The sequence below is a fragment of the Dunckerocampus dactyliophorus genome, chromosome 13, assembly GCF_027744805.1.
Source record: "Dunckerocampus dactyliophorus isolate RoL2022-P2 chromosome 13, RoL_Ddac_1.1, whole genome shotgun sequence".
NCBI lineage: Eukaryota > Metazoa > Chordata > Actinopteri > Syngnathiformes > Syngnathidae > Dunckerocampus > Dunckerocampus dactyliophorus.
The window spans coordinates 1,429,200-1,443,098 of record NC_072831.1 but is presented as its reverse complement, the minus strand read 5'-3'; the positions used below and the strand labels follow the sequence as shown (position 1 = coordinate 1,443,098).

Here is a 13,899-nt window from a genome sequence, read left to right as displayed (position 1 = left end):
TTTTATATACAATTTTATATAAATTGTATATAAAATTTGCCGGCACAAGGCAGGGGTACACATTTTATATCATTTTAATATACATTTTAATATAATAAATTTAATATATATTTTAGATAAAATTTGCTGGCAGGGGTCCAAATTTTCCAGGGGTCCATATTTTATCCAACAACGGATAAAATATGGCCCCCTATAAAATTTGGACCCCTGCCAGCAAAGTTTATATAAAATTTATATAAAATGTATTTATCATTACATATTTGTATTGTATTGTATGTATTGTATGTACTTTATTGATCCCACAGCGGGAAAATTTACTTGTTACAGCAGCAAGCAAGCAAGACAAGTAAAGAGAACAGTAAAGTAAAGCACTACAACATGGTTCAGGTGGTGCAGGTGTTGTAGAGTCTGACAGCGGTCGGTATGAAGGACCTGCGGAACCTCTCCTTCTTACACCGTGGGTGTAACAGTCTGCTGCTGAAGGAACTGCTAAGGGAACCCACAGTGTCATGTAGCGGGTGAGAGGTGTTGTCCATGATGGATGTCAGCTTAGCCAACATCCTTCTCTCCCCCACTTCCTCCACGGAGTCCAGAGGACCGTCCAGGACAGAGCTCGCTCTCCTGATCAGCCTATTGATCCTGCTCCTGTCCCTGTCCGTGCTGCCCCCTCTCCAGCAGCCCACAGCATAGAAGATGGCTGAGGCCACCACAGAGTCATAAAAGGTCCGTAAAAGAGTCCTGCACACACCAAAGGACCTCAGTCTCCTCAACTCTGGCCCTTCTTGTAGAGGGCGTGGGTGTTGACGGACCAGTCCAGTTTGTTAAGGTGAACACCCAGGAATTTGTAGCTGTCTACCAACTCTATGTCCGCTCCCTGGATGTTCACCGGTGTGAAGTGAGATGTTTTCCTCTGGAAGTTAATGATCATCTCCTTTGTCTTGCTGGTGTTGAGTTGTAGCTGGTTAAGCTCACTCCAGCTGACAAAGTCCCTGATGACCGTCCTGTATTCCAGATCATTCCCCTCTGAAACACAACCAACAATGGCTGTGTCATCGGAGAACTTCTGGATGTGACACTGTGTGGAGTTGTGTGTGAAGTCCGAGGTGTAGAGGGTGAAGAGGAAAGGGGAGAGCACCGTACCCTGAGGGGCACCTGTGCTGCAGAGTACCATGTCAGACACACAGTGACGAAGCCTCACATACTGTGGTCTGTTGGTGAGGTAGTCTATAACCCATGCAGTCAGGTGTTGGTCTACTCCCACACTCTCCATCTTCACTCTGAGTAGTGACGGCTGGATGGTGTTGAAGGCACTGGAGAAGTCAAAAAACATGACCCTCACAGCGCTCCCGCTGTCCTCCAGGTGTAGCAGTGATCTGTGCAGCAGGTAGATCACTGCGTCGTCCACTCCGATCCGAGGCCGGTAAGCAAACTGCAGGGGGTCCAGCTGAGTGCCCACCAGGGGTCGCAGGTGCTGCAGGATAATCCGCTCCATGGTCTTCATCAGGTGAGAAGTCAAGGCAACAGGCCTGAAGTGGTTAGGCTCCTTGGGACGCGGTGTCTTTGGTATCGGGACCACACAGGAGGTCTTCCACAGGGCCGGGACTTTCTCCAGGCTCAGGCTGAGGTTGAACAAGTGCCTGAGAACTCCACAGAGCTGGTCAGCACAGTCCTTGAGGATTCTAGGGCTGATGCCGTCCGGTCCCGGGGCCTTCCTTGCCTTGATCTTCCTCAGCTGACTTCTCACCTGATCATCAGTTATGGAGAGGGGAGTAGAGGATGGCTGGGATGGGGATGTGGGGGTGAAGAGTGGTGAGTTGGTAGGGGAGGGAGGAAGGGCAGACTCAAATCTGTTAAAAAACACATTGAGTTCATCTGCCCAGATCTTGTCCCCACTGGCTTGGTCTCTCCCCACTCCTTTGCCATGACCTGTGATGGTCTGCAGGCCTCTCCAGACTTCCCTGGCATTATTCTCCTCCAGCCGCTTCTCCAGTTTCCTCCTGTAGCAGTCCTTCCCCTTCCTGATCTTATGCCGGAGTTCCCTCTGGACTCTGCGCAGCTCCTCCTTGTCCCCTGAGTTGAAGACCCTCTTCTTCTTATTCAGCAGGGCCTTAATCTCAGAGGTCACCCAGGGTTTGTTGTTGGGAAAACACCGCACCAACTTGGAGGGCACAGTGTTCTCCACACAGAAGTTTATATAGTCTGTGATGCAGTGCGTCATGCTGTCAATGTCACTGCCATGGGGACTACAGAGCACTTCCCAGTCTGTTGTCTGGAAGCAGTCTCTGAGCCTAGCACTGCTCTCCTCAGACCACTGCTTCACAGGCCTCTTCACAGGGGGTTGTCTATTCACTACTGGAGTGTAGTCTGTGACGAGATGGACGAGGTTGTGATCAGAACGACCCAGCGGGGGGAGGGGGGATGAGGTGTATGCATCCTTGATGTTTGCATACAGGTGGTCCAACGTTTTATTGTCTCTAGTGTGGCATTTGACATACTGGGTGAAGGTGGGAAGAGCAGAGGACAGGGAAGCATGATTGAAGTCACCGGAGATGAGGAGGAGGGATTGGGGGTGCTGGTTCTGAAGTTGAGAGACGATGGTGTGGATCGTGCCTTTACTCATGAAATCTGTATAACGGATGCCAGCCTCTGAGGCTGTGCAAGTGTACGTTGGTAAACCTCACTCCCTCTGCCTTAAGAGCTGCACTGAACACACGGTCGACAGTCCGGGCTTTTGGCCATGTGGTCAGCGCTCTCGCCTCCCATTACGAAGTTTGTGTGTTCAAGCCCCGGTGCGGGCAATGCGAAACAGGGCAATTCATATACTGCAACTTCCCGGAATACAATGTGTATGATGTAAATACGGGTAAATACACAAAATAATCTATTTGGGTTTTTTTGGGTGGTGTTATCAAGTAGTTATTTAACCTTTTTTATTAAAAACATCCAAATTAAAATAATGACCAGTTCGGGCTGGGCGATATGACCTCAAACCAATATCACGATAAATTGGGCAGTTTAACCTCGATAACAATGAATGCAACATAAATCACTGACCACAATATATCTTTGCCATCTGAAAATAATTTCAGGAAATGCAAATGAACTGCTTTTTGTTGATTTATTGCCAAACTGGCACAGATTACTTTCAGTGAAATATAATGCACGTAATGGGACGCACCAATTCCGCCTATAAAGCCTTCTGAAAAAACCTCCAAAAAGCGCCAACAACGCAGCATTTACATAATGTGCTTTGTGTGGTTACGACAGTTTTCATACTCACTTCACATTTCGTGGTCTTTTGCTCAGCATCGTCTTTGTGGAAGCCAAAATAAATCTGCCTGGGACTGCGGTCCACAAATATGAATGTATGGTACGTACCCTGGCATACTACATCCTGTACACACATGTACTAAGCTACACGTACAGCCACATGACATGACTGGCATCACGTCTCATGCAATTACATTACTCTTGGCCACTGGATTGTCTGGATCTTTGCGAACCATGATGATAACTACGTAACTCCACACACTAATACTAATAACCAGGCAATAACCATGGCGATGCTTACTTGTCTCATAGGCCTACTGTAGCTAAACCCAACATCCACGTGCATGCGCCAATACCAAATACAGTAGGTACAAATTTCACAAAGTCTGTTTTATATGCCACACCGGCCCACTTCTCATCTGATTTGTGTTGCTCCTAGGGTTGCCAACCATCCCTTGAAGAAAGGACTCATCCCGAATTGAGAAATAAAGGACACCTCCCGTATGGAGGTAACAAGGGACACACTTTGTCCCTTATTAGCGTGAGAATCAGTGTGTAACATGTGGAGTCTATTGACGACACCTTGTCACAGACTAAACCAATCGATGCCAGCGTGTCTGACTTTTCTGGCATCTTTTTTTACACACTGGTTGTCCCTCAATCATGCCAATGCAATATTACTGTCAACCCCTAGATGGCATATTTTTGCATTCACAAATGTTCCATCCATCCATTTTCTATACCACTCCTCCTTATTGGGGGGGGGGGGGGGGGGGGGGGGGGGGGGGGGGGGGTACACCCTGGACTGGTGGCCAGCCAATGGCAGGGCACATATAGACAAACAACCATTCACACTCAAATTCATACCTATGGACAATTTAGAGTCGCCAATTAACCTAACATGCATGTTTTTGGAATGTGGGAGGAAGCCGGAGTACCCTGTCAAAACCCACGCACGCACGGGGAGGACATGCAAACTCCACGCAGAGATGCCCAAATAGAGAATCGACAGGCTGTGACTGTGTGGCCAACGTGCTAACCACTAGACCACCGTGCGACCCATTCACAAATGTTATTTATGATATATTAACAGTTGTTATGTTACATTATTAGGTCTTCCATGTTTATGTGTGCTATTGTCAGCATTACTTGCTGTCCAACGTGGCTTTGTGAAGGCCCCTTGCGCTCATGCAGACAAACAGAAACACAGCCAAGGAGTACAGTGAGATGGCATCAGAAATAACAAGATATAACAAGATATAGCAAGAACAATGCAGACATCACATCGCATTATTGTAAAAAATCAAAAGTGAAGGGAGGGCGGGGCCACATTGATATATTTAGTGCATTAATTATGCTAAACAGAGTCCAGGGTAGGTCAGTATATGTGAGGCTATCTCAACAAAGCATCTTAGCTTTATTAATTAACTACAGTATATTTAAAATGATGTCTTAAAAGCAATAAAAAGATGAGGCGAAGTGATGCTGTCACGCACCTGATTCTGAAGATGTCTCCCCTGTCGCTGGTACACGAAGGCGGCCAAAATATACATTTTGGGGAGAATTAGAATTTATGTTATGTGTGTCTCTCAGCACTTACACAATTATAATAAAAAATGTAAAATAAAGTGCGTACGTGGGTTTTCTCCGGGTACTCTGGTTTCCTCCCACATTCCAAAAACATGCAGGTTAGCTTCATTGGAGACCCTAAATTGTCCATAGGTATGAATGTGAGTGTTTGTCTATATGTGCCCTGCCATTGGCTGGCCACCAGTCCAGGGTGTACCCCGCCTGTCGTCCGAGGTTGGCTGGGATGGGCTCCAGCATGCCCCTGCGACCCTAATGAGGAGAAGCGGTATGGAAAATGGATGGATGGAAAGTAAGAGGTTTTCTGTTGTATTCTATTCTGGCAACCGCTGCATTCTGACCAACGGCCAGCAGTCGGGGCTGAGTGTTCACCAGGATGGCCCAGCAGGACAGAAGCAGAATCAGCCCCCACCTCATTTGAAGAATCACGCCCACGTCCTTCAGGTTGCTGCGGCTGGCAGGAAGCAGAGGAGACTGCAGACAGTTCTGATGAGAGCAACTCATCTTGTCCTTCACCTGAAGTTTCTTGCATTTGAGATCACCAAAAACCAATAGAGTTATTCTGAGAGTTCACTGACAGAACAAGACTAGAACGTTTCAAGACGATCATGAAACAAACTGTCACAACAGTGGATTTCACCTTTGACCTAAAGCTAAGTGAGCGTCTTCTGGCTGACGTCACTGAAAATCAATAGATATCTTCACCGGTTAAGGAGAAACACACCCTGACTAGACGATGTGATGACACACAAAACCCCAAGACAACCTGTGCCCACCTCAGCCGCCTTGGATTCACTGAAAGATTGCGGTCAAAGTCAATAGGGTTCTTTTAACAGGGACACAACAACAGTAATGGAGCGTGTCAAGAAGAAAAACGGAACCAAATCTGGAGCATGGCATTCAGAAGATGCTGGGTTAGCTACCGTAACACTCAAAATCATAGATTTCTGAACCCACTGACCCTGAAGATTTTGAGGCTCAGATGATTTGCTGTCCAACTGACCAGGAACACATAGCCAGTGTTCTGAGTTTTCATCTCAATCATATTGCATTACACATCATTCAAAATCAGGAAGGTTCTTGCACCAAATTAGAACAGCAATCCAGCAATTAAAAACAAGCGCAAAGCACTAAAAAGGAGCACATATTCATTTGATGTTTGACTTGTTTGTTTTGACTAACTTGTGTCTAATTCAAAGCCGGCTGGCCCATTCTGCAATGCAGTCATCCCTCGCCTCTTTGCTTAGTTTTCTCAGAAATAAATGAATGAATAAATTATCCCTGTTTCGGCGTATTGGTAGTCAGAAAAACAGAAACAATGTAGTGGTGGAAAGGCTCAAACAGGTCCTAACCCTAAACCCAACCCCTAAGATGAACTAAGTGTGAATGTGATGTGTGCAGAACCCAGTCATGTGCATGGTCTCCTTCATGGACACCCGCTTGAACATCCTGCCTGGAACAAACGATCTCCAGACTCCTCCCAGCTGAGCGGCCAGGAGATCTGCCAGATGAAGGAGAAGATCGGGAAGCTTTGTGCAACAAGAAAATGGGCCCGCAGAACATCACGGTACAGTGATGTGTGTGTGTGTGTGTGTGTGTGTGTGTGTGTGTGAGTGTGAGCCAGACACGGCCTTTCACCTTCTTCTTGTAGAAGGGTCTAGAATGACGACGAAGATGATTCAAAGAGGAGCTCTGACTCTCTGAGGATGAAGGTTACATGTTACACATCACGTGTGTGTGTGTTACTGACATAGCGACCGTGTCTCCACAGGTAAGGAGTGTGTGGACAACCTGAACCAGGAAGACGACATGGACAAGCTTGTGTCATCCTTGTGGGAGCTGGATAGTGTAAGTGTAACTAACCCTTGTCATGTGATGACATCTTGCTGTTCACACACATTAACTTGTGTGTGTGTGTGTGTGTGTGTGTGTGTGTAGGTGGCAGTGCGCAACCCGGAGACACACAGCTACAAGGTCGCCTACAAAGATTCATTGTCTCATTGCACAGAGTGAGTGAGTGAGCGTGCACACACACACACACACACACACACATTCATGCACATCTCCATCTCCAGCAAATGCTTCTCTGCTGGCCTAAACACTATCAGACCCAGTGAGTGACATGTAGTGTTCTACAGTACACTGGCCATTAGGTGTCAGTAAGTGTAATGTTGAGTGAGATACACAAGCACCAGACTTGATTGCTTTGAATGATCACACAGCAGGCGCAATAATCCCGAATAAAAATCCCTCATAAAAACATGTGCTACTGTTGGGGCCATAACCACGCCTTCAATTCTCCATAAATGGTCAATGAGCAGTGGCTCATGAATGCGGCGTCCATATTTAATGACCCTTGGTTGCATTTCACTCTGAATCATGGCTGCTGAGAAGCCGAAGACACAGCAGTGGCATGACAAGAGGAAGATGAGCGAGTCCGTAAGTGGAACGGGGCGCACTGTGGCAGAACAAAACAAAAACAAGTTTCTAGTGAGCCTGTTTGTACATTTTTCCGAATTGATACCACATTTTAGATAAGCTTAGCAAAATCTCTTCCATTTCGAGGTCGACGCAATGACTCCAATGGGGGTGAAGTTATGTTGAAAATGAATTGCTGTTATTCCAGACGGATAGTTTAAAAATATTTAACTTCATGATGACATGAGCGCCATGAGAATATTAGGTATATCGGAACTAATGTGTTATTTCAAAGCACAACAAATGGAAAGGCCATCATTTAGGAAAGAGGATTTTACGCACACGGCCCTGACACTGTCCTCACAAATAAAGGCTGTGGTTGGACAAATAAATGTTGCTGTTGATGGCATACTTTACATATGCAGCAAATAACTTGATTTTGTTTTATAAACTGTCCAAAGAAAAGCAAGAAAGGGAGCACTAAGGATATTAGCTCTGCGTCTCTTAATACCTAGAATGATTTAATTGACAACCTGATGTTTGTTATCATTAATAACGGAACACATAATGTTATCATGGCTATAAAATAAAACAAGTATTCAAGTTGTCTTTTTCACGTATCTTTTAGTGGGGATACTAGACGCTGGTGTGTAATGGTGTCATCCATCCATCTTTTTTATACCCCTTCTCCTCATTAGGGTCGCGGGCGTATGCTGGAACCTATCCCAGCTGACTTTGGGCGACAGGCGGGGTACACCATGGACTGGTTGCCAGCCGTAATGGTGTTTATGATAAATGATATCCATCATAGTGTCATGTCAAATAACAACACTTTCCACAAATGGTTTAAGCCAAGAACGGCGTGATGTTTTCATGCAAAGATGGATAAATCTTTACTGGCTTCCACTGCATGTTTGTTTCTAACAAATGAGTTCACTTCACCACTTACAATGTGCGTGGCCTTTTTTCCATGTCCCCAAAAGGTGCGTATGCCAGCTACAAAGGTGCCGTTGCGGTGCGCACATTCTCACGTCAAGTTGTGTGTTTATAGGTACCATACTTGCCGTGGAAAACGGTGTACGCAACGTTTTGGCCCCATTTTGTGCCTACGCAAGCTTCATGAATAAGGCCCCTGACCAGCTTTGACAAGAGAAGGTCTTGGTTCCTGTAGCTTTCAGGGATCCTCAGCTTGAGGCTGCGGCCTCTTTAAAGTAAGCAAGCGTAATGAGCGTTAAAGACACACTCAGTAACACGTGTTTCTCACACACCAAACACAGCAAGTCTCTGAAGGCTTGGAAGACACTCAAAATGCTTCTTTTTTTTACTTTGAAAATGATTAGGAGTGCTTGAGAAAGTTGGAAAAGAAAACGTTTTGACAACATGAGGACTTCTGAACAAGCTTATTGCACACCACAGCAGCAACACAACCAATGTAGTAACGGAAAGGCTCATACGGCCTAAGCCCCTAACCCAGGGGTGTCCAAACTTTTTCTACCGAAGGCCACTAATAGAAAAGTCAGAGAATGCCGGGGCCATTTTGACATTTTAATACTTTGTATTTTTTAAAAAGACTAAAAAAAAGATGTTTTATATGTATTTAAAGACAACAAGCTTGGTTTTAAGGTGGCAAAGCTGATGAACACATATTGTTACATCTTTTTTCTCTTTGTTTCAATTTTTTGGAAATTTTAATTTCTAAAATGTGTCGCGGGCCAGTAAAAAACGAGCTGCAGCTCACAAATGGCCCCCGGGCCATAGTTTGGACACCCAGCCCTAACCCCTAAGAGGAATTCACTGTGGATGTCATGTCTGCAGAGATGTGTGCGTAGGGCGTGTGTAAGAACATTCCCGCGCAAAGTTTGCGATTTACCCACTCGTACTCGTGCGCAGGAAAATACGTACATTTATGCACAACTCTTACATCTGTATAAACAGAACCTAGTGGTAGAACAGTGAAACTACAAATAGCTATGACTGTACCTGTCCAGTGCAGGCCATATCATCTTGCTACGTGCTTCACAACTTGACCATCAAACAAGGAACCGCCCCTCCGCCCAGAGGCCAAACCCAGTGCCTGCCCCTGAAGTTTGTTTACACCACATTGCGCAACACTAATGCGCAGGCTACAGGATCACTGCAAGGAGATAATAGCATACAGCAAGCTATCAAGCTAACTAGTTTGCCTCCAAGTTATTTCTTCGAAACTTTAGAAAGTATTTCAAACGGAGTGTGGGAGATGTACAAAGAAAGAAAGCAAAAATGTACCACTTCCACACGGAATGGGAGGCCAACTCTATTTCACTCTGCATCCGTAGCGGACTTAATGCAGTGCAAGTTAAGGTAATGTAAGGTAATATCTCATCAATGTAACATTACTGGTGCCTATTGACAAGAATACTACATATGACTTGTCTTTGAATATTTGGACTGATAATAGGCCATAGTTGACCACTAAACAGCCATCATTTACGAATTACTTCATTTTTGAAAAACCCGGATAGGGCGAGGGAGTGATGTTTGAACCGCGATGGAGCGAGAGACGACTGTGTAACTTGTTCCTCAACCAAATTTTCCAAAAATGACAACTCATTTTGTTTGTTTGTTCCTTACAACTTTAAAAATAACAACACATATTTTTGTCTGACAGGAAAACTGCACCCATCATCGCAATTCTTCTGTGAAACATGAATACAGTGTTCCCTCGTTTAACACAGGAGTTAGGTTCCAGAAAATACCCGTGTTAAGTGAAACCGTGTCATAGAAGTTTTTTCGTTCATGATATATGTTTTTGCTTACAGGATATAAACGTTTTCCTCTTCTTCCTCATCCTCGCTTGATGGCTTCGTGAGTCAGCGGATGTGAGTGGGCATCAATCAGGGCATTCGTGTCATCAGGAGTCATATCAATAAAGCATTGTGAGTTCTGTCGGGGAGGAACAAACTTACAGTATTAAAGTATTACGAACAGCTATTTGGACAATTATGTAAATTAGGCAGTCCCTACAGTCCCTTAGACAATCGGGACGCAGAACACAACGTGTGTTCTCCCTTAGCGAATCAGGACGCAGAATAAAATGGGCGTTCATACACTGTAAAAAAAAAAAAAAAAAGCTCATTGCACACAAAAAAAACCTGTGTAACAGCGAGTCCGCATATAGTGAACCGCGTTGTAGAGAGGGAACACTGTACACATTTTTTCCTCCTTTCAGTCCGTTCTAAAGATAGAAAAACAGCTAAAAACACGCAGCGAAGAATGCACGTAATGGGACGCACCTATTCCGCATATAAAGCCTTGTGAAAAATAACTTTAAAAAATCACCAACAATGCTCCATTTGCATAATTTCACCTGCATATTAACCAAATGTTACTGGCTTAGTGATGCCGCGGGCAAAATAGGGTTTTTGGAGGTGTAATAATAGGTGTGTCCCAATACGTCAGTGGTTCGCAATTATTTTCTGCCATGCCCCCACCAGGGGACAGAAATGCTTTTGCACCCCCCCGATTTGAAATACGATTGAGAAACTGATCATATATATTTGTTTATCTGTTCTGTAGAGGCCGAACCCAAAACTGAAACCTGTGAAAAGCAACAAAATGGATAGCATTCATACATGTTGGCAAGTCTGCACTAATATTGAAAGTCCTCCCTGCTTCTCAGGCCCCCCCTGACAGTTCACTGCGCACTCCCAGGGGAGCCTGCCCCACTGCAGTGTGAGAAGCACTGCATTATGTGCATAATTACCTGCCTCCTTTTAGCTGTTTTTATAACTTTAGAACGCACAGAAAAGAGAAAGACGTGTTCATGTCTCACATAAGGATTGTGGATGAGGGGCAAAATAAAAAGCTTTCCTTTAAATATTTCAGCTTTATGCTACTAAAATGACAAAATTGCGACCATGGAAGGCCCAAACCTTGGCATCCATTCAGATGACCGGGGTTGTGAGGGTTTAAAGCAGGGGTCTCAAACTCAATTTCACTGGGGGCCACTGGAGGTAGAGTCTGGGAGTAGGGCTGGGAATCTCAGGGTACATCACGACACGATTTGTGACACATGGCTCACGATAACGATAAAACCTTGATACGGTGATAACGTGACACAAAAAAAATAATGTAATAGTTTGTAGTTTGCTGCATTCAGCTGGGATAGGCTCCAGCTTACCCGTGACTCTCATGAGGACATGCTGCACAAAGAATGAGACTGTTTTAGTGCAACATTATTCTCCATAGTAGTAGTTGCCCCGTGTGTGTTTACTGACCTATTACATGTTGTGCTGTCATTTTGTGTTCGCACTGCAATTGTAGGTAGTGTTCACCCCCCGCCCATCTCTATGTGATAACACCACTATGAGTTCAGTGCTGGTGTTTACTTGACCCTGTAAGTAACACTGAACTTGCCCGGCTGTAATTACCCGCCGAAAAATATGATTTGCCGGGCCGCAAATGTGCCGCGGGCCTCAAGTTTGAGACCCCTGAATTAGACCTTGCGGGCCGCATTCCAGTAGTCTTTCCTGTCAAGTCGCGGGCCACAAAATATGACTTGGCAGGCCACAAATGGCCCGCGGGCCGCGAGTTTGAGACCCCCGGTTTAAAGGTTCAATGCGCGTGTTGTTGTGAATATCTCATTGTTCCGTGACTTTGCTGGTATGAGCTCCAAATTTGAAAATGGCCACATTTTTGCACAATTGTGTTGAGTTGCATGTGGGCTGTTATTAGCAAATAAGTAGCTAAAACTGTGGAAGAACACAGTCAAGGTTTTTCCTTGTGGTGATATTGTTTCCAGCCCAGGTGATGACAACAAGGCCCTGTTGTTCATATGACACGCTCGCATGCGATGTACAACTTTGTGTTTTTGACCGACAACCGTCGTGGAGCATTGAGAAACAAGACCAGACAGCAAGACTGCAGGTTGAAGGACAAGGAGCTCACTCGCTTATTCAGCACCGGTTAGATAGGTTTGTAAACAACAACAACGATGTGGCATTATACCAGAACTTACTCCTTATCTGGACATCCTCCCATCCCATCCCATCCCATCCTCCCAGGGAAAATAACATCCTGGACCAAGTCTACAGCAACATGAAAGGTGCTTTGAAGGCTGTTCCAAGACCCCACTTTGGAAAGGCCGACCACATCTCCATATTCCTTTATCCAACATACAGACAACTTCTCAAACAAGCTCCCCCTCTAAGTACAGTAGTTAAAGTGTGGAATGAAGAAACTGATCAAGTACTCAAGGACTGCTTTGGCTGCACAAACTGGGATGTGTTTAAAACTGCAGCGGGGAGGGAAGATTGTACTGTTGATTTGGATGAATACGCGTCTGCTGTTACTGGCTACATTAGCACATGCATAGAGACTGTTACCACCACCAAGTATTACAGAAAATACCCTAACCAAAAACAGTGGATGAACTGTGATGTAAGGGCTAAGCTACGTGCTCGTTCGACTGCATTTGTCATGGGCACCGCTGATGACTACAAAAAGGCCAGATATGACCTGAGGAGGTCCATACGGGAGGCCAAAAGACAGTACAGACAGAAGCTGAAGGGCTACTATTCCACCTCAGACCGTCGGCGCATGTGGGCGGGGCTCCATCACATCACAAACTATTGACAGCGGAGTAGCGTAGCCACGTCCAGCCAAACCACACTTCCAGATGAGCTGAATGAGTTCTATGCCCGCTTTGACACCCAAACTCCTGATGAGCAGAGAGGGTGGCTGGACTTGGGGAGCACACAGGACTCACCTCTCATGGTGACATCAGCTGATGTGCGCAGGGTTCTGAACAAAACAAACCCACGAAAAGCAACCGGCCCAGACAACATCTCAGGACGTGCACTTCGGGTTTGCTCATCAGAGCTAGCTGATGTGCTTGCTGACATATTTAACCTGTCGCTTGCACAAGCATCTGTACCGACCTGCTTTAAGTCCACCACCATAGTGCCCGTACCCAAGAAGAGCAACGTGACCTGCTTGAATGACTATCACCCTATAGCACTCACTCCTATTGTTATCAAGTGCTTTGAAAGAATAGTCATGACCCACATCAAAAAGAGCATCTCGGCAACTGTGGACCCCCTACAGTTTGCATATCGCCAGAACCGGTCCACGGATGATGCAGTCAACACTGCCATCCACACAGCCCTTTCTCACCTACAGGGCCAGGACACATACGTCAGAATGCTATTTATAGACTATAGCTTAGCTTTTAACACAGTCAGCCCCCACAAACTCACAAATAAGCTCCTCACACTTGGCCTGTCACCCCCCCCCTTCTGTAACTGGGTGTTTAACTTCCTAACAGGCAGACCCCAGTCAGTCAGAGTCCACAACCGCACATCCAGCTCAAGAATTGTGAGCACTGGGACCCCACAGGGGTGTGTGCTGAGTCCGCTCCTCTACACGCTCTTCACCTACGATTGCGTGGCCTCCCAGAACAACACCAGCATCATTAAATTTGCGGATGACACTACAGTCATCGGCCTGATCACTGGTGGTGTTGAAACATCATACAGAAGAGAGGTGGCGGACCTCATAGCTTGGTGTCGTGATAACAATCTCCTTCTCAATACAGATAAGACTAAAGAGATGATCATAGACCCAAGAACAAGGGAAAAGGAGCCG

The 13,899-nt window shown here is 45.6% G+C and overlaps 1 protein-coding gene across 1 annotated transcript in view; it reads left to right on the top strand.

Moving 5' to 3' along the window:
- LOC129192713 (uncharacterized) overlaps window positions 1-13,899 on the top strand; it is a 33,919-nt gene that overhangs the window by 662 nt on the left and 19,358 nt on the right. Inside the window, exons 2-4 of the mRNA XM_054797011.1 lie at window positions 6,259-6,424; window positions 6,629-6,705; window positions 6,796-6,866. The gene's annotated coding sequence lies outside the window, so the exon portion shown is untranslated. The remainder of the gene's footprint in view (window positions 1-6,258; window positions 6,425-6,628; window positions 6,706-6,795; window positions 6,867-13,899) is intronic.